Genomic DNA, 20975 nt, shown 5'->3' with positions numbered 1-20975 from the left:
CACCTCCACCCCCATCCCGTTCACTTGATTATGTCGAGCCAGAGTCGGGGAAAGTGTCACTATGGAAACAGGGGCCGAGGCAGCGAAGGGCTGTCGATGTGAGAGAGGGGAAAAGGAGACAAAAAAGACTAGGAACTGGTCGGTGCTGAGGAATCCAGGAGTGGTCTTCAGATGCAGATATTCAAATAAAAAGCAGGGAGCAAATGATTCTTGTTTGTATTTTTGATGTGGAAAATCCAGATGCAAATCTTTGTTGGATTTTTTAAATTCTTTGTGCAATAAGTACCAACCTTTCTTATTTCAGTCCACTACTTTAGCAGTTTCTCTTCACAGTCAGACATGCTTGAATCCTTAAATATCCCCTTAACCAATTTTTATCCTCCCCTGTCTCTTCTGGGATTGATTTCCCTCATTAAAAAGATACCGATCAATAAATGATAAAGTCATTCACCAACTATGATGTTACACTGGAGCATCAATAAAATATGGAGTTGAATTGATTAAAAGATATGTTGATGGGCAGAAAATGAATGAAAAATGTTGTTCCTGAAATCTATCCTTTCTTTGGTGAATACTGCAAATTAAATATATTTGATTGACTGGATAGTTTTTTAAAATTGTGTAAAGTTTGATTCAGGGGAACCATAGTGCCTTTTTTTTAAACATTTTATTGGTTAGTTTTAAGCATTAGTCCGTTCTTAAATAATCAGATTGTTAAAATCAGCCTCATGAGTTTCAGAAATTGTATTTTCTTAACCTTGGAGTACAGAAAACTCACCTTAGCCGATGAGTTTTGGACGCAATTTCAAGGCAACATACTTTGCAGCAAAGCTGAAAGTAATGATAAAAGCCCTGATTTCTTTTGTCACCCTTGAGTTTGAGGGTGGTGTAGGAGAAAGGAAAGACAGAAAGGAGCAGGTTAGAAAAGGGGAGGAGTTGAAAGAGGAGGGGAAAAAGGATGGGGTGGGGGCAGCCGCATGGGCGGGAGGGAGGGGAGGTATGATAGTGAGAGGGGTTGAGACAGTAGCAGAGTGAGCCAGAGGCAGGGAGGAGGCAGCGAAGGAGCAACTCTCCTCCTGAGCCTCCATCCCAGAGAAGACAGAGAGGGAGAAGACAGAGAGAAGTCGACAGTCCCGCCTCACCGGTGCGTCTCCTGCAGCTCCTGAAGTTAAAACCGAGACATCCGTTGTGAGGTACGTTGCCTCTCACTGCCTCCTTTTGTGCATCACCTCCTTTCATCTTTATCAAAACTGTGAGCCAGCAGCAGCAGTCAGGCGCTGGTGATGTTAAGTAGTGTGTGTGTGTGTGTGTATGTGCAGAGATCCTGCCAAGTACAAGGCTTTTTCAGCAGCAGGTTGCTCTCTCTCTCTCTTTATATGTGTCTATGTGTGTGCCTGTGTGTGAGTGTGACTATATGGAGCACAACGGGGTGTGATTCATTATAATGTCAGAGGCGAGTCTGCTGAGATGTAGTTTCTCTTGACATTTGAACACTGATAACACTCCCTTCAATCAGAGTCCTTCTCGGCACACTGTGACCTAATGTCACAAAGGACACCGACAAGAGTTGGTTAGTTTAGAAACTTGACTCTGATGGTGCTTCTGCTTTCATCTTTTCTTCTTTCTACTGGCACACAACTGAGCAAAAACTGGGGGAAAAGGCGTGTTGGCTCTATTTCTTGTGAAGCTTGCTTTAAATGCTATTCTTTTGATAGGCGTTAATCTTTATTGGTTTAAAAGAGTCACGCTGATCATTTTGCACACTTAATTAATATAATGCCATGTTTGATTCGTGCTAAAAAGTAACAACAAAATTCAAAGTGCAAAAAAAAACAACCCGAAGTGGCAAAACCACATCGTATCTAATGAACCCGTCTTTGCTGTAACTCTTTCCCTGACCTAACTCTCTCTTCATTAGTGCCATTAAGGGTGGTCTAATGTTATCAGACACATTGGCTGTATTGATCTGCTGACCCGTTCCCAGTGGAGCAATAGCCCAGACGAGCTCCCAGTCTTAATCTTTTACTGTGCTTTTTATGCAGCGGATACCAGAGGAGAGGGGAGAGTTATTGAGTGCAATAGCGCAGGGATTGTCTTTGTGCAGATGTTATGATGTCATAGTAGCTGGACCTTGTCCTTCCTGGCTTTACAGGAGAACATGTTTTCACATTAATGAACAAAAGGGAACAAAAAAAAAAAATGAAACAAAAAAGAAGTGAAACAACAAAAAAAGAGGGGTGGGTGGTAGTTTGAAGATTCATCATGGACCACACAGCCTGTGACATGAGCCTGTGTTTTTGACATTGTGATATGGCAGAAATTGTGCTAAAGGGCTTAATGTGGGATGATGTCATTTATTTTCGGCTGCAAAATGCTGATGCTATTTCACAGCCAGAAGGTGGATTATGCTTTAAAATAGAGCCCCAGTTGATTATTTGTGTGTGTACATTTCTTTTTCCCAACAAAGCATTCCTGGCTTTAGCAAATAATTCTGTAATCATCATAATTTACCCAGCCTCGCAGTAGCAAATAAGAGCTATTCACCGAGCTTTGTGCTGCTTTGCCCCGGCTTGCTGTATAATTTAGCGGCTTAGAATCCCTATTTTGTTAGAAGAAGTACCTCATTATTAATTTTCAATGAGCATCATAATGTTCTCTGCGTCATGTCAGCTCAGTTTTAAAATAATACTTTTGTCTTCTATGAGAAGATTGCATAATACCTGTTGATAAGCCTTAAATAGGAGCGTTTCCCACTAAATAAATACAATTTTAATTTGCTCATGTTTATAACTTGGTAATTTCTTTCTGACTTAATCTATTAATCTTTTGGTCTAAACAGTGGGAAATAAAATATTGAAAAATGGGCATTAAAGTTTCCACAACCCAAGGTGATAACTCGGTTTGTGTTGACTGTTAAAACTCAAAGACGCTGAGCTTAAAAGGCTTATCAACTTTCACGATTGATTTTCTTATCGATTGCTGTCAGCTCCATCTATCCGTGCTCTTGCAAGTGTAGTCCTACAGTAGATGCATGTATTCATGTGCCCGTGGGCAGCATCTGCATATGTGTGGACGTGCTTGTGGATGGCAAAGAAAGTATATGGAGATCAATGCAAGCAGCTGTTCTCGCTACACTTCAAACGCTGCTCTGTTGTTGGCACCGCAACGCTCCGGCAGGCCTCGCGCAAGGGGATCAAAGGCTAATGAGAAAGCCATCGCACAAACGCACCCGGCAGACCCATGAATATTGATACCGCTCAGGAGGGAGAGAGAGGGAGGCAGGGTATCTTCCCTTGCTCAACAGCATCGAGAAAAGTGTTGTTTTTTTAAAAAAAAAGAAAACAAGAAGAGGGTGGAGGAGCGAGTGGGGGGTCCGAATGTACATCGGATGTGCTTTGGGGTTTAAACCATGCTAGAATAGGTGGACGACTGCTGAAGAGGTTGACGACAAACCTCCCTTAGAATGGGTAAAACGCTCGTGTTGCTGTTTCACTGTGTTTCAGCGCTAAAGCCGTCAATACTTGAATTTCAATGAGCAGAACATTAAACTCCTGCAACAACTCCCACGATAGAAACAACCAAATCCAAGAACTGCAAATATATCACCAGAAAAATCAGTGATGATATATATGTTTAAAACTCAAGCGAGATATATAATCTAAAACCGAATCCAAAAAGTCTCCTTTGCCTTTCTTTACTTGAGATAACATGAAAAATCCATCTCTAAGTAGCTGGAGTGGTGGACCAAAGCATGCTGCCTGTGCAAAGCTGTTGCTTCAACACATGCCACTGTGTTGTGCAGTGTACCACTGCCTGCAGGTGACATGTTCCCTCCATGTTTCTTACTGCAGGGTGGTTGTTTGTCTAGCAGCACCTCCTGAGTGTCATTCCTTTGTTTCTCCTGCTGATCGATGGCTACGTGGCATTTTAAAATTAGGTCCTTCTCCAGCGTTCTCCTTCTGAACATCTTCCCCCGCCCCCTCTCTGGCTACGTTTATAAAAGATAAATAACTAAAACAAGCCAAAGGTGACATTTAGGATTTTCGCCATCCACTAAATCCAGGTGAAGGTAAAGAACACAATGAAATGTTTTTCTTGGCGGTATGTCATTTCAGACCATTCCTGCTGTCAGCAGGCGGGCAAATAGACACTGGAAGGAGGACAAGTAAAGAGGAAGGCAGGCAGGCAGTCAGGCAGGGAGCGGGAGAGTGATGTAGCAGGAAGGCCGTCTACAGTATGTGGGCGACTGTGCTTCCATCTTGACTTGGGGTCGTAAATCAAGCCTCCCCTCCGGGGCCTATCTCCCATTCTCAGACCTTCACAACAGCTTGTTCTCCAGCCTGTGACGGGAAGGGCTGTTGTCACAGCAGCTATCGATCGTGTGGGATGAGTCTGTCGGACCGGGGGATTTCACCCATCTGAGCGTGGTCACTGAAGTGTTCTGTCTTGTCTCTGTCTGTCTGTGGGCTACATGTTCTGTCGAATGCCAAGTCATTACGAGCTCCTGTCAGCTGAATCTCGCACAGTTTTGGTCCAAAATGTGAGTTGCAAAGTAAAAAGAAGGACTACAGATGTTTTGGGTGATAAAATTAGAATGCTTTATAGACCGGACCTTTTAAAGATATTTTCCTGGGTCTGTTAAAACTTCAATAGACTGCTAGGGGCAAACTATTTGATCTGCTTTCAGACTCAAATAGCCCCAAACTTATATACAATAAAAAATAGTTTAAAGCAAGAACAACAAGTAGTGTTAAGGGTTCTAATTTGACCACTAAAATGGTTTGCAGCCTTCCAAATATACCTATTGCTTTCCGCAGATTGCATAAGAAACATTTGCTATGATGTTATGTCAAAAACATTAATGTATTATGCACAATGGTTTTGTATGGAGCAGACTTTTGTGTAATAACATGATGATGTAATGTCCATGTGATGTCCACTCCAACAAGAGAACAGAATAAGAAATGCCGATGAAAAGGCAGATATGCGAGGGACAGTTATTCCCGTTATCTGAACTGCTACCGGTGGCTAAAACGGCTGGAAAGCAACTCTTATCACCACCAGCAGCAGCAAGCCTCGATAGAAATCATGTTAGGCTGCAAAGAAAACCAACAAACAAAAAAACAAGCAAAGCAAGAGAAGATTTGCAGCACTGGAGACAGTGCTTGGAGTGAAGGAATAAATAAATAGGAAAATTACATTGCCATTAGATAGCATACATTAATGGCAATAAGTGGACAGAAATCAGATTAAAAAAAAGTAAAAAAGCTTTGCTGTTTATTTCTTTTTTAACTTCTTTATTTGTTTTTAGTGTTTACCCATTTATGTGTATTTAATATTACCGAAGGCTAATGTGATGTGTAACAACAAGTTTATATTAAGAATAAGATTTTTTTTTTTTTTTTAAATTATTGCCCGCTTAGGGTGAGGGCTTACAAAAATAATTCAGTTACTGTTTATGATTGCCACGTCACAGCTGTCTGCCAAACTGTTTACTGGTCAATTTCAGATCATCTGTTAACTGTTTATTTAACTTAGGGTCACTGGAGCCAATCCCAGCTGTAATAGGGAAGGAGGCAGGGTACGCCTCGGACAGAGTGCCAGTCCATCACAAGGCCAACAGAGGCAGAAGGAGCAAACACTCTCACATACACACCTACCGACCACTGAATCACCAGTTAACCTAACAAGTGTTCCATTGCTGTAGGAGGACACAAAGGCCCGAGCTGCAAGGCAACAGTACTAACCACACCACCACCCCAAGCTCACTACAAATCCAGCTACACAAACACTTTCTGGTTAAAGATCATTGATTGAATTTGTAGATACATTTTGCACATTCGGGTTGCAGTTAGTCCATTAGCATGCCTTAGCATATAGTATACACTGGAAACTAGCAGTAGCTAGCCTGAATGTTTTTAGGCACCTCTAAAACTTATAAACGTTACGTCTTCATATGAGCTTCATATCTTAGGAAAGCTTTACTATGTGCAATACCACGCCTAGTACCAGTACTTATATAAAAGGTATGTGGCAAAAACTGCTTTTAGACATTTTGACCATTGATGTTAGTGGTTAAGGGAGATTTTATAGAGAGAAGAACCTTCTTCTGCTGCTAATTTACATATTTAAGAGGTTTAATGGTGGTCCTTGATAGTCTTCGCACTTTAACACTTAACATGTATTTTACTAATCATCTTGTATTTTTTTTTATTGCTTTCGTGCATTTTGCAGATATTTTTGATATTGTTTGTTTTTAGCAGTACCTCTATGTTTAATCTTATCCTTTAGTCTGCTGTCTGATTGTTATGTCTGGGCAAAGCACATTTTGCCTGTCCCATTTGGTTCTTTAGCCGTCAGAATTGTTGTCTGAAGGCCAACAAGGATACCCATTGGATTTACTTTACCAAGTGGATCATCACGGCCTTGCCGTATTGGTCCATTCGATCGACCTTTGTTGTTATTATTTATTTTATTTTATTTTCAGTTGTTACAGACGGGACAGACATGACTAGGGGATAGGAAAGGGAGAAAGAAAGATGAAGGAAAAGAAAAACAGAAGGGAAGAGGGACAGTGAGAAAGGGCACTTAAAAAGAGAAAGAGAGAGAGAAAAAACTCCTGGATCACCTGTTGAGAGAAAAAGAAGAGAAAACAAGCAAAAAGAGAGCAACATAATAAACACAACACCATCGCATTAATCTAGCTAAGTGTAAACAGCAGTAAATGCTAAATATTGAATGTTGTGGTGCAGCACGCAGGACCGACAGCGCACAATGTGCTTTGAGGTAGCAGCCAAGAAAGGTGTAGTTTATGTCTATGGACAGTGAACACCCGTGTGCACACCTGTGTGGATCAGCGCGCTTGTATTCAAATGGTTTCCCCATGTAACGGTCTGCAAGAGGGTGTAGGGAGCCATAGCCCCATTCCCCAGGGCATGAAGCAGGCATGGAGGAGATCCAGGCCCCAGACATCCAGAGGCCCCAGAGTGCGAGAGCCCAAGGAGGACCACCGGAGGGGCATCCGTGCCACCCTCCTGGGAAGAGCTGAGGAGAGCCCCAGACGAGGGGTCACCCAGCAGCCACGGAGCAGAAGCCAGAGGGGGTTGCACTGGCCGGCTCTGCCGGCAGCCAGCTATAACCCCACCAATTTAAGAAGCTCTGGATATTTTCAGTCAGCGATTGGCAAACAAGCTACAATGACAGCGTTTTATGTATGTATTTAATATTTATTTATTTCTCCATTTTCCTCCCAAAGCAATAATTTAGATTTAATGTTTTACTATTTTTTGTTGTTTGAAATATTCAAATTAAAGGAAAAAAATTATTAAAATGCTATTTAAAACAACAATTTTTTTTAATGATATTCAAATGAAATGGGTATCCCGAAATCTTTGGGCTGGGACTATTTTTCAGGCATCTGGTCAAGATTTCAGGAAATAATTTCAAGACTTTGTATTGGACAAACAATTGACATCATGTTGTTTAATGACCTTTAGAGGTGCTATTAAACAGCTTTTGTTACTACAAGATAAAAAAGGTTGCTGCCTGCTGTGTTAGACTTTATACCAAACTCAGCTAAGCTAAACAGTTTCATGCTATAGCCTGATATTTTTAGGATAAATTCAACAAAACTAATTTAAAAAACGATTTTTAACTATTAATGTACCTTTTAATGTTAAAGTTTTAATCTTCATTTATTGCTTAATCTTAAGATCTCTGTGGAGTTTACATCTCTCTCACATCCTAGCGTTAAGTTTTAATGTACTTTGTTAATTCGTTTTGTGTGGATAATGTAAAACCTGGTAAAAAGAACATACACAACACGTTTCAATTCTCAGGAATTATTTATCAGCACATAATCAAAAATTATTACTGGTTTTTGGTCTTAAAACTATGTAAATACAACCTTAGATGAACTACAAAATAAGACATTTTACATCGTGTCTTTATATACTTAAGAAAAACTTAAACAAAATTCAGAAACAGTATCTGAAAAATTAAGTTCACTCTTACCTTAGGAAGTATCAGCCAGGTGCCACTAATCAATCTTCAACAACATCATCACTGTGTGAGCAGCTCTATAAAAGCAGAAGATCTGAGAGCATGAGAGCCGTGCAATAATGATAACCCGCTAACCTCAATGAACTGAAGCAACAAAAGTCCTGCCCCGTGATGTGAGAGAGTTATACAGAACACAAAATACTGTTAGACTACTATTAGCATACAAAACGTTCTCATCCCAACGTGTAACAAACTGACGAATGTGACAAATCGTCAGTATGTTACGTGCTCGAAAGCATGAGAGCTATAAATGTGTTTTATGTGTGACATGAAAATCACCCTAACAAAGCATTATGTACGTTAAAATTTCAGATCTTGAATCGCTTTGGAAAACACTATTTGATAGAGTTAAGGTTAGGGCTGGAGCCTCTGCTCTATTGGTTTCAATTGATAACCCAAAGCGTTTCATAAGGACGTAGAAGGGTACCTTTTGCCTTACTATGAGACACCTAGGGGCGTGAAAAATTGTTGGTATGTTAAGCACTGGGAGTGATAGTGCTCTGTAGTATTTAACTTAAGTTATTACTGCTAACGGTGATTCTACCAGCTTTTGAATCATAGGATATACCTAATATTTCCTAAACGGCTTCTGAATTTTTCCTAAGTTTTTGGTAAATAAATATTGACATTGTGTACTATATCATTTTGTATTTACCAAATATAAAACCTGGTGAGAACTGGATGAGTTTTATTATGTCTTGATATGGCCTTAGAATTGAAAGAAGGTGTTTTTGTGAGTTTGTTATGACAGTACTTGATATAGTTCAAAGTTAAGTTTCATCAAATGTTCCTTGGTGATGGTTCCTACTGATGTGTAGCTTAGATAAGAGATAACCAACGGCTTTGGTAAACTAAAACTTGATACTTAAAACAAGGATACCATAAAAACTCTCTACATTAAAACTGTTTCTAAACTATATAATAATGAAAACACCAACGAAATTAATGAATATGCAAAAGTCAAAAGAAAGAACGCACTTCAGCATGTTTGTAGAAGCAATCCTATTAATTATTCACTAAGACAACTATTTGTAGTAAAAAGCCCCTGTGGATTCACTGTTTACTATGCTACAGTGCATATGCTAATGCATATCAGATGATGTTCAGGCGCCAATGAATGTTATGCTGAGACAGTGTGTATCAAAGTGAACCCGATGCAGAGGGGTGAAACCGTGAATGATTCTCATTATGTGCAGATTCTGTGATCCATTTGACCTGTAAAGCAAGTAAACAAAGCTCATGATGCTCTAAGAAAGCCTTAAAACAAAATGACATGGTGATGCAACACCCTGACTTCATTGATACTGTGCTGTGGCTACATCTTTATTTTCTTGGTATGTCCCCTGCTGGAGTTCGTACATGGTGAGAATGACATTATGTTTCGATGAGTGCTGTGGTGAAAAATTTCAAAGTTCAATCAAATGCAAATTCAATTTATGAACAGTGCTCCTAAAAATAACATTGTATACCAACGGCTCTCCGATAGTATTCTCACCAAAGTCAAACTACTTTAAAACCAAGTAGTTAAAATATTCACCAGCGCTCTTTTCACTCTTTGAAAGCCAATTAGGTGAAGGTTTCATGGAAATCGGGGACAGCATTTGATCTCCTGATGTCATTTTGAATTCAAGAGGGAATAAATTACACAAATTCCAAAATTAAAAAGCCCATTCCTCCACCTCTCCCTGTCAGATCTCCTGTCACTTATCCAGATAAAATCTACAATTAGGTGATTTTTTTTTCCACACTTTGGTTATTTGACAAAAGCTTGCATCAATTTAAATGCGTATTTGATTTATGGTAGCAGATGCTAAAGCGTAATCAAAAGTGCAATTTAAAATGAGTTTTAAGTGTCTGAAGAAAAGCACATCAACACAACAGTCCCTACATTACAGAAACAGAAAAATGAATTCAATCTCGATGGCCATGGACGAGTCACGTAAATGACAACGCACTGAAACTGATAATAGAAGTAATATTGCGCCACCATGTCACCAGTGCTTCCATATTCTTTGTCCTCGGGCAGTTTCAGAGCGTTTCTTCATCTTGTTTCCTCCCCCTGCAAGCCTAGTTTGTGAAACACCACCGTCGCTGCACACAAGAGCACACCCACTCAACCTCCAGCCTGCTGAGAGCACTTGAAAGCAATTTTCTTTTAATCAAGTTCACTATAAAAGCCCCTCTGATGCCAACCTGAGCAACACTACCATTTTGGTTTTTTTTCCCAGCTCCATCCATTGATTTCTTTATGAGCAATATGAAATGCTGTTTACCTCAGAAAGAGAATTTGCAGAGTTTATTGCTCTTTCTGGGCAGATGCAAATAGTGTTGCGCTGTTGGATGGTTTCAAATTTGAAATAGTTTTAAAGGTCTGCAGCACTTATTTTCATCACCTTTTCTGAAAATGTCTAAAAGAGTCTACTGAAATTTACTGAAGCCTAAAAATATTCTGTGGAAAAGATTTTCCAGAAATAAACCAGCAAATGTTTGACTCTGTTAATTAAAGAGATACTGAAAGAACTGCAGCTGTATCCATTTTATTGCTGTATGTGGTCGGGTTGGCCTAAAAATAACCGTTTAAAAAACAGATAACAGGCCTAAAACTGAGTAAACACTTTAAATGCGCTATAATTATGGAATTTTATGAGTTAATGTGTTTTTTAAAGGGGATCTATCATACTTTTCTTTATTATCTGTCACGTATACACCGGTTCAGTGGTGGATGCTCTCATTAAACAGGGCAAATGTTTTCAATTATGAAATGACCGCATGCACTAGTAAACCATTTGAGCCAAAAGCTGATCTTAATGTTCAAGTTTACAGATGTTTTTACCTGTGGATATCAAAGACATTTTAGATGTGTCGTTGGTGAACCAACACAGCTGATTTAAATGGCTAAATTAACTCCTCGACATGTCTTGAAGATCTCCAGAGTCCTGGTAACGAACTAATAATCTGATTCAGGTGTGTTGACCCGAGGTGATATCTAAAACCTGCAGGACACTGGGCCTTGAGGCCTGGTGTTCCCCACCCCTGCCTTATATGGTCATCTCAGGCACGTAGCTTTCAGTGCCCCACCCACCTGCTGTTCAAACCAGTCAGACATTTAGAAGAAATTTGGATAAATGAGGGGGAGGCCACAAAGGGAAAGGAGCCAAAGCAGCCTTGTTCAGGAACTGTGCCAAGGCACAGTTTAAAATTTGGAACTACCCTCCATGTAAGTCCACTCTAGTAGAGTTCAAGAATAAAAAATATGGAGTTGAAAAAATGCCTAACAGATCAATCTTAATAAAAGAGAAAATCCTAATCCTGGAAAAGCTTTTTAAACACTCTCAGATGATTTGTAATGTGAAATTCCTCCAAAATTGCATTTATAGTAATTGTAATTCTACTAAATGTGATTATGCTTGATTTTTTTTTTTTCTTTTTTTTTTTTTTTTTGCACACTCAGTTTGAACTCTTCTTAAGCACTTTCAGCACTTGTGACTCCTCTTGATGTCCTCGGAGGAAATAAGTTTCTGCTGTATTAAATTAGTAAAGAACATATTGTAGAACCACTTAACAGTCACTGACCTTGAAAGCGAAGTGCATATGAATGCTTCCCTGCTGCATTGGTAATTCAGGCGCCGTTTAAACAAGAGCACCTTGTTTGACACATTGCAGATGTGTGTCCAAGTGCTTCAGCGTGGCATCAAATGACAAGTGACAAGCAAGCAAGGACACATCAGTAATTATTCATGCATTTTCTAGGACCTGCGAGAAAGGTGATCTGTTGATCTTTTGTTAACAGAACACGGCAAAAATGTTGCAAATGTGGCCTTTCAGACTTTGACTTTTAATCTTTTATGTGCGCCTTAATCAGAGAACTAAATGAGAAACTGTCAAAATGTAGCAGAATGTGGCAGTATTTTATTTATTTTTTTCAGGCCACATGACTATTGTAAGCCCAGAAGTCCCTCTTTTGGCATTACTTGGTCTTCACCAATTTCTGTGAAAAATATTGTTGTTTAAGCTAAAGCCATTATACTTATTTTCTTACATACTGTACATATGTGGGGTACTGATGGATGCTCATATGGTCAGCAGATAGATAGATAGATCTTTTGCATAGATGATCATGTCAGACACCCAGTGCACCAAGATAAAGAAGGATTATTTTGCACTGTGAGTAATACAAAACTAGTTTCCCAAGAAACTAAATATAGAGTGTATATGCAGGTTAATCTTTTGTGTTTTCCTGCTGTAAATAATGCACACCAGGTTTAGCAGAGCTGTTCAATGCAAACGGCTACCTGCTTCAACCAAAATGCGAACCAAGATAGGATGATTTGATTCTTTGTTGTCATAAAAACACTCTTTATAGCTGCTTTTGTTAAAATGTTACACTATTTGAATTTGTGCAATTTGCCATTCTTTTCCAGAAGATGTTTATGTGTAGTTCATATTTTATAGTTCAAAGCATCACCTCATTAGCCAAGATGAACTGCATACACTGTATAGGCGCAGAAGAAACGTAAGAAACTCACTGTCTACCTAAAGATTTCCTGTCATGTTTGCTTAAACTCTGAAGACTGTTTCCTAAAAAATGATTAAACAGAAACACCAGCCTTGCAAAGATTTCAACCTCCAGGCTAAAAGCTTGTACCCAAAAAAACAATAATAATTTAGTTTGACGAGAATGAGAATAGTGTCTGCTTGGTGTTGAATTTTCTTGCAATTTTTTTTGCAGGTCAAGCATACACGATGTACTAAGAGTGTTTGTGACTGAACCTGAAAAGACTGATCATCCTGAACACACAGGTGAGTCTCACTGTTCTTACTGTCTCCTAATAACAAGGATCCTTGAAATGATGGATGGTAGTACGACGTTAACATCAGACATTGTGAAGTGTGAGAAATGCCTGGATGATAAGTCAAGTAATCCCTCGGAATATTTATAGTGTTTTATACCAGAAGGGATCTGACATTTTTATTACATTGATTCACCTCCATGTAATCTACTGGAACAGAAACATGATTAAAATTTAAAAATCAATCGTGCATTTGCCATTTACAGACGTCTGCATGGCGTCAGGGCAAAAACACATCAAATAAGTGAAAAAGACGAGTCTCAGAGATCAATACTCGAACTATTCTTTTCTTTAAATTAGCTGGACTCTTCTTTCTATGAATTTTAAAGTTAAACACTTGTAACCATCAGAGAAGCTGCGTCATTTATCCATTTCCTTCGCCTGCAGCAGCAGTCACTCCCATAAGGAAAACATGTTGTGCCCATACTGCACTGAAGCCATTATCTGGTCTATCCCTGAGAACAAACTGAATTCAGCCTGCAGAGACACAAAGTCTGTAAGAATAATGATTACTTCCTGCGACATATAGCTTTTGCAAAGTGCACATTTTCTCGGAATATAAAAAACAATCCGTGCATAGGTGCCCATACCAAACCAACTCTGGAATAAATAAATAAATGAGAAGTTACATGATCAAATTAAGTACATGAAATGACTCAGTGGCCGCCCTGCATAATGAAACACTATTATAAGGTATTGAAAGTATTGCAAAGGCAATGGTGCTGAAGTCTTTGCCAAGCAATAAACTACTTATCAGGAGAAAACAGAGTTAGCAAGAACTATTGTCGCTTTTAGAAAGCATGAAAAGACACCCTAATGTGTTTTAATGAAACTCTAAAAAAGAACCACTTTAAACTTTAAAGGGTAGTTTAAGCAGTAAAATGAGAAATGAAATAAGTCCTGAAATATCTTTATATTGCTTTCTAAAGTGCACTGGCTGTGCAGCAGAACTTTGTGAGGGTGTGAATCTAAGTGGAAAGCTCACACGTTAATAGCCACATTTCCTTGACTTTTTCTATTTTCAGATTCAATCTTCTATTTTCAGGGGGGAGCTGCATCGGTGTAGAAAGCCGAGGTGATTACTTTCGGTATCTGTTTGTATCTCTCAATAATGATGATGATGATATCTGGAGCTTAAGATGCAACAAAAACACTGCGTTATGCAGAGTTCACCTTCCAGTCTGTGTTAATGAGATGACTCCTGCACCCACATGCTGCTGTTTAATTTGCAGAAACCTGCATGCTGCCGGTATGAAGATGGTCGGTGCAGTCATTGTGTGCATTATAGAATATATGCAGCTTTCGACGCTGAGTATGCCACTAGTGAATGTCTGAATGTCCAGCTGTGCGGCGAGCTCATCCTCCCTGAGGTAGTTACGCGGGAAAGGATGATGCAAGTGGAGCAAAATATCCGCATTACCGACACAGCCTTAAATGCTGTGTTTTGTCACATTTTTAATGATCGTGCCCTCACTAAGCTCAGGTTGCGACGTATCGGCGCTGACCCTCGTGGGCTGAGCTCTGGTAACACCTTCCAATCTGTGTTAATGAGATGACTCCACTCCGTCTACGGGTCACGGTGATATTTACAGAAACCGTTGTAGCGGCAGAGATCCGTGCCTCCCTGCGGTGCGTCCTCGCCTCATTTGCATAGCTTTCAGACTTCCCTTCCTCACTCTCCCTGTTTCACCGCTCTCGCTGTGCTCCTCCGTGATCGACAGGCTCCTTCAAACTTCTCTCCAGTTTGTGTCGCACATGTTAATTAAAGCCTCTAATTAGCTTCCCGTACTAAAAGGCCGCATTAAATCAGAGTTGGAATGGCAAATGATTCCTGGCATTAGCATAATTGTGTTTTTGAAGTGTAAAGATTCGGGCATTAGGGATGCTAGCACGCGTTTTTGTTTCAATGATTTGTTGTGTTTGTGGCTCAGGGCCCAAGGGGCTGCTGGAGGTTGGCTGGGTGGGTTCTGGGGCCTCAGGACCCTACAGGGGCCACACGCTAATGAGCCCCGCTATTCTCTGATGAAGCAGATACAGGAAAAACAAAGCTGCAATGTAATACCCTCAGGTGCCCCTAAGAGTCCATCACAGCAGAGTTTGCTATATGTGCAGAGAAAGTAACAGATAGTAAACCAGCCCCCACCTCCTCATAACCATTGCATCACTCTAAAATTGCAAATCACATTCAGGGGTACCTCAGTACTTACAAGCTCTGTACATAAAATAGCACTTACAAATGAGTCATCGGCTTGGTGATTGTTTGAAATGCTCTGAATCACAGCGGAGCTGACAGCAACTTTCAAAAGCCATTGATTAGATCTGTAATGATTTTGTGCATTCGATTCACTGTGCTGAACAACTACAGTTTACTAATGTTCTCAAAAATTTCACATTTCATAAAGCAAGCTACAGAAAGCAGAATTTAAATGCCACACACGGTGGTTTAAAGTGTAAAAGAAGCAACTACAAACGTAGCTATGAACTGCAAGGAGTGTAATGGCAGGATTTAGTTGCTATGGAAGCAAAGAGAGTGACAAACAAGCAAAAATACATCTGCAAATTTTTTGGAGGTTGTAATTTTGGGTTTTATTAAAGCTCGCATCCTGACCAAGCAGAAAAATTAGTCTGAAAAATTAACCAAGGGGCAGCCAAAAACTGCAGTTCATCAACTGGCCACTTGAGGCTGAATCCCAAGAGTAGGTCAATCCCCAATGACTCCTATATTAAAAGGCACAACTTGAGTAGTCCATGATCATGTTTACAACCATATTTGGTCATGATGACAGATAACAACTTTATGTGGGGGGAATTTTTTGTTAAAGGCCCTCAATCAAAAACTATTGAGGCATAAAGTTCTGAAATATTGGGAGCAGCTGAGGAGGAAAATGATGGGTGACAACATAGTCCGCTAGGCTGCACGACAGCAAATTTTATTGCAATTTTTTTGAAAAATTAATCTTTTGAAAATTAAAAATAATATTTTTTTCATGCTTTTTGACTGAAATTATAGTATTTTGTTTGTATTACTTAGCACTCAAGAGCCGTTATATGTGTAAATTTCATTTGCTAGATTAGCCTTTCTAGCACATGTCCATAAAGGGTCAGGTTCATCCTTTCTGCAGCCTAAGCAGAGGCGCCCTCCCTCTCCCCAGCCAACTCCTGCAGCTCATCTAGGGGCACACCAAGGTGTTCCCAAGCCAGATATAATCTCTCTATTATGTCCTGGTCCTGCTTCAAGGCAAATACAATCAATTCAGGATTCAAAAAAACTAAAGGGCTAAGAATAGCCATGTCAATCTTTTATATACAGTTTATGGTAAGCAGCCTGGCTGAAATTTTGGAAAATGTCAGTCCCAGTTATCCATAACACTATAGAGCCACAAAGACGTTTGCATCTGTTTGTGGGAGTTGTAGTTCCACCCTAATGTGAGAACATATTGTCAAAAATAAAACCTGTATATGTCCGTCAGCTGTACTCAAACTGTCCTGTCGCAGGAGAGTGATGACTTCAGGATCCACTCCCTTATTAGTGTTAGACTCTGATGCCCCAGGTCATGTCCTCTATTATAGAGTGACATATCTGGATTTACAAGTGATTAGTGCTGTGCACGTCGTCAGCTATCAAACATGACTGAAGCTGTCAGCATCCCATGAATCGTGCCTTGGGGTAAACATGATGTACTTTTCAGGAGCTTCCTCTGGGTGAACTCGCTCACTGCTTCTGTGGTGAAATTATTCAGGGTGAACTCGTCTACCCAAAGGCGCAGTGGTGGAACGGTGACAGTTTGGGGGTTGTGTGATAGCTGAGAGTGTTGTCATATGAGTTATTATTGAGCCAGCCAGACATACCACAATGCAGCACATTCCCGCTCTGGCCTTGATTCCGCTCCAGGCATGAAAACCCATTAAGATGCATTGCAGAAAAGTTGAAGAAATGATGTAAGGAGGAGGCAGCAGACAGAATTATTACCACTTCTACACAAGGCTGCCTTTAATATCATTAATTCTAATTAAACGATTTTTCTGTCAGCAGTCAAATCATTTCTGGGTTTTTTTTTTTCCAAGACCAATGTTGATTACATAACGGCATACTGCCACGTTCTTGAAGTGACAGATGTAATTATGTGGAATGGTTTTTTTTAATGGCTGTAATATGCATTTTTACTTTTGAGAGAGAGAGAAGGAAAGAAAAAGAAAAACATTAAGAAAAGACGGAAAGCAATAGAAAAGACAAACTCAGAGAAATATGGAGACTGCATGCAGCGCCAGACTCTGTTTGGAAGTCTAACATTCATTATGTCTGTTTCACTGGTGCTGTTAGTCAGAGCTTAGTAGGAGATCGCAGCCAGCCAGCAGAGGAACCAACCAAGGGCACTGCCAGAGGCTTGATTTACACAACAAAAAGACATTTCACCCTATGTGACCTGGACAGGACTTTAACATTGTTTCTCAAAGTTTTGCCAAGTTTATGTAGTTGCAGCTTCCAAAAGGAAACTCCGCTAGTACGAGCTGTGAATGTTGGCCGCTGTGCCCCCGCTGCATCCATTTATTCTTGCTGCATCTGTGTCGATTGCAGCTCCGACTTCTGTCAACAAGTACATGAAGTTTGAACTTTACTTAAGCTGCAAAAAGACACTGAGGTCTGTCATTATAGAGGAGTCAAGAGTTACTTGGCATTGCGCAGAGCAGAAAATAGCTAAGTTCAACCCAGTGATTGCCTTTATAAACAACAGTAATAAACCGAGACACAACAGCACCACGCAGCTCGTGAAGCACAAACCACGTAATTATATCATTTCTGTGAATATGGTTTCCTCTCTCATTCCTTTTCTTCACTTAAAAATCAAATTATTTTAGAGTCTGAAGCATTATGGAAGTGCATTACACAAGAAGAATGCATAAGAATAAAGCTGACAACTGGTAGAATATAGGAAATAGCGCAGGTATCGTGTTATGAATGTGTGCCTTTGCAATATGTTAACTGACCTGTTGATATCACTGTTTTTATTTTCATAAATAACCTTTAATGCCATAAAGAAATGCAACATGACTAAGAGTCTTTGGCGTGCATCAGCTAATATACTTACAAGAACAGTGCTGGCATGCTAATAGAGTATTTGACAGGCACAGTCTTAACACTCAACTCTTGCATAAAGCAGAGTTAAAGATTATAAGAATATCTTTGATTTTTCAGGTATTTGGCTGCAAACGTCCATCCATTTAATTCCATTTAGCCAATTCATATCAGCCTATGTGAGCTGTCTTAGAATGAGAGGCAGGAACGGTCTCGTCTCGCTGTCATGAACAGCAAATATGACGTCAGCAAACACGTGATGCGAGCTGTGCTTTTGTGTCATTTTGGCCCTTCGTGCAGGTCAAACCTCCACCTGGTTAAAGACATGAGTATGTGACTGTGTCAGTTCTTACTGCCAGTTTATATCAGATTATACAGAGGGAGATGTTGCAACAGTTTGAAAAGCAATTTCTTTGCCTTCAGCTTTGACTTCTTCACTTCCTATACCGGCGCTGATTTGGACCAGTGTTGTTTGCTCGCAACACGTCCAATCCGGCAAATATAATGGACCCATAACACAGAGAGACAGACTCAGATGGGTACACAGTCACATCTATGGACATTTTAGAATCACCAATCACCTCAACGTGCATTTGAGAATATTCAAACTTTAAAAGGAAAGCCAGCCATTGGATTTGAACCATTGCTTTGTAATAAGGGTGCTAACCACCCTGCCCTTCCTGATGCCAGCAGCATAGGTTATTGCAGGTTTTTTTGCAATGGATTTAACAAGTTGTCTGTCCAATTAGTGTAGAGATATGTTTGTCAAACAAACAAAGCAAAAAAACTATACAAATGACAACTTTATTGCTGTGTTAAGAGAACAAATCCAAGGACTGACAGAGTCATGAGGGAGCCATCATGGTGAACAATTAAATTTTAATAGTATTCAGACTAAACCAAAATACCAGATTGAGCCAGAGTGCTATCTGTAGAATCACACAGGTAATTCAATAAGAATTGTTTTTCCTCTCTAACAGCAGTTGGCAACACATAAAAATCCAATCACCTGAGATGTTTGTGTTCCAAGAAACCTCTCATAATCTGCTCCACATATCTGACAGATGGGTAGTCGTTAAAGCGCAAGCATTACATAGCCACAGGTCTGTGTTTCAACATTAGATTCTTAGATTTCAAATGAGCCATGATGTGCTTACAGGTGTGCATTTATTGGCCGTTTTACAGCAGTTTCAAAAGTGACTCAGCTAACCAGACATAAGGACCAAAGCAATCTGTTTAATCACTATAGAAAGAAAACAGATCTGATTTATAATGTAAGGTTCACGCCTATTCTCCTGAGATATTGAAGCTATTTGACCAATGAGTAAATTAATCAGCTCAAGTTCAACATGTACGTTGTTTCTGCATTTAAAAAAATAATCATTTTCTTTGGTTTTAAAGGTGTTGTCAATAACATGCAGGCATTGTAGAGTGAAATGTGGGCGTTCACCTTTAAGAAGCACTGACAGACAGTCTAGATAAAAACAAGCCGATGGCAAGATGACAGGCGCAAGAATAAAGTGAGATTTTAATTTGAAAAATCCCAGCACCTCATTTGAGTTGGGTGGAGCTCCAAACACCAGACAGAAATATGTCAGGTAAACACACACACACACTCTCGCTCTTTCTCTCTCTGCAGCTCTGATTGAGTGCAAGTGTCTGCGTTGGCGGTCAAGGTCAGCTGATAATGGGAGAGATTGAGGACAGGGTGAGGCGGCGGGGGGGTCGGCAGCAGTCTCAGGTAATGAGATTTACGACCCTGAGCTCTCACTGCGCACCCCTCTCACACCCATCCCCCCCAACCCCTCAGCTAACATGATTTATAGATCTAATAGTCGTCAGCGCTCCCGCCTAAGATAGAGCCTTCACATTATCACAGAAGGAAAGTCATCCGTTCAAGAGGGCAACAATACAGAGACAGCTTCTTAGATGTTTCTGCATGTGTTTGTATGTGTGTGTGTGACATGCTAATGCTTCAATGCATGAAGACATCAGCGTGTGCACAGATACCTTATCTTAAGAGCGGAAATAGTTTATCTTTGTATACAATATAACAATACAATGCAACAATAGCTCATTGGGCGGTTCAAGGCGTCATGTATCGTCAACTGGTTATTACCCAGCTAATCACCTGTGCACTTTTGGTTTTCTGGCTACACTGCTGTTTTGGTTTTAACACTACATGTTCAGAAGTAACTAGCAATCAGTTTGCAACTAGCTGATGGACATTCACTAATGTTGATAAAGAGCAATGTAGTTGTTGGATGCCAAAGCACAGCTAATTAGAGGACAAATAATAGCCTTAACATTCAGCTATTCAACTACATAGGCTAAATCATCAAATAACTCTGTTTTATTTTTAATTTATTCACTTACTTTGTCAGTTTTCAAGTATGGAGTGGTCATGATTATTCTAAAAAAAACTTAAATGCATTTTGACCAAAACGTTTTTTTGGACTCTTAGGAACAAAACCTTTCCCTTTCATGACAGTCACCAGTAGCAACAGATATAAAATTTAAGAAGTGAATAAGTTAACTGATCCTAGCCAAACTGGGATCACCTAACCTAACCCATGCATGTCTTTGAATTTTAGGATGAACACTGGGAGGTTCAAAACCCCAGCCTGGTTTAGAACCTAGGTCCTTTTTGCTTTAAGACCATAAATCCAAGCTCATTCAGACCAACACAAAAAATGACCACCAACCGAGCTAAAGTGGGAAATTTCACAATTTTCTTTCTTAAGCTGCTTAGCAAATGGTTCAAGCCATTTGGCATTTTCAAGCAACTACTAGTGAAAAGATATTGGCAACTCTAAAGTGGGAAGATCCCGAGATAAACTTGTCTCATTTTGAAGTGATTGTCAATGTCGGTGCATGATACTAATGACTGACATATGGCAGGATAGTAAATACATCAGAGGATTACCTAGGCAAGCAGAGCATGGAAAATACGTTAGGGACCAATCATCAGTATCAAAGAAACTGATGGT

General features: G+C 39.9%; 1 long non-coding RNA gene across 1 annotated transcript in view; it reads left to right on the top strand.

Moving 5' to 3' along the window:
• Positions 1-1019: 1019 nt before the first annotated feature.
• Positions 1020-20975, top strand: part of LOC146499595 (uncharacterized) — a 57906-nt gene continuing 37950 nt past the window's right edge. The window contains exons 1-2 of the long non-coding RNA XR_014870153.1: positions 1020-1193; positions 12791-12861. This is a non-coding gene — a long non-coding RNA (uncharacterized LOC146499595). The remainder of the gene's footprint in view (positions 1194-12790; positions 12862-20975) is intronic.

Source organism: Neolamprologus multifasciatus, chromosome 17 (genome assembly GCF_963576455.1).
Source record: "Neolamprologus multifasciatus chromosome 17, fNeoMul1.2, whole genome shotgun sequence".
Lineage (NCBI taxonomy): Eukaryota > Metazoa > Chordata > Actinopteri > Cichliformes > Cichlidae > Neolamprologus > Neolamprologus multifasciatus.
This window is presented reverse-complemented; position numbering and strand designations above follow the sequence as displayed.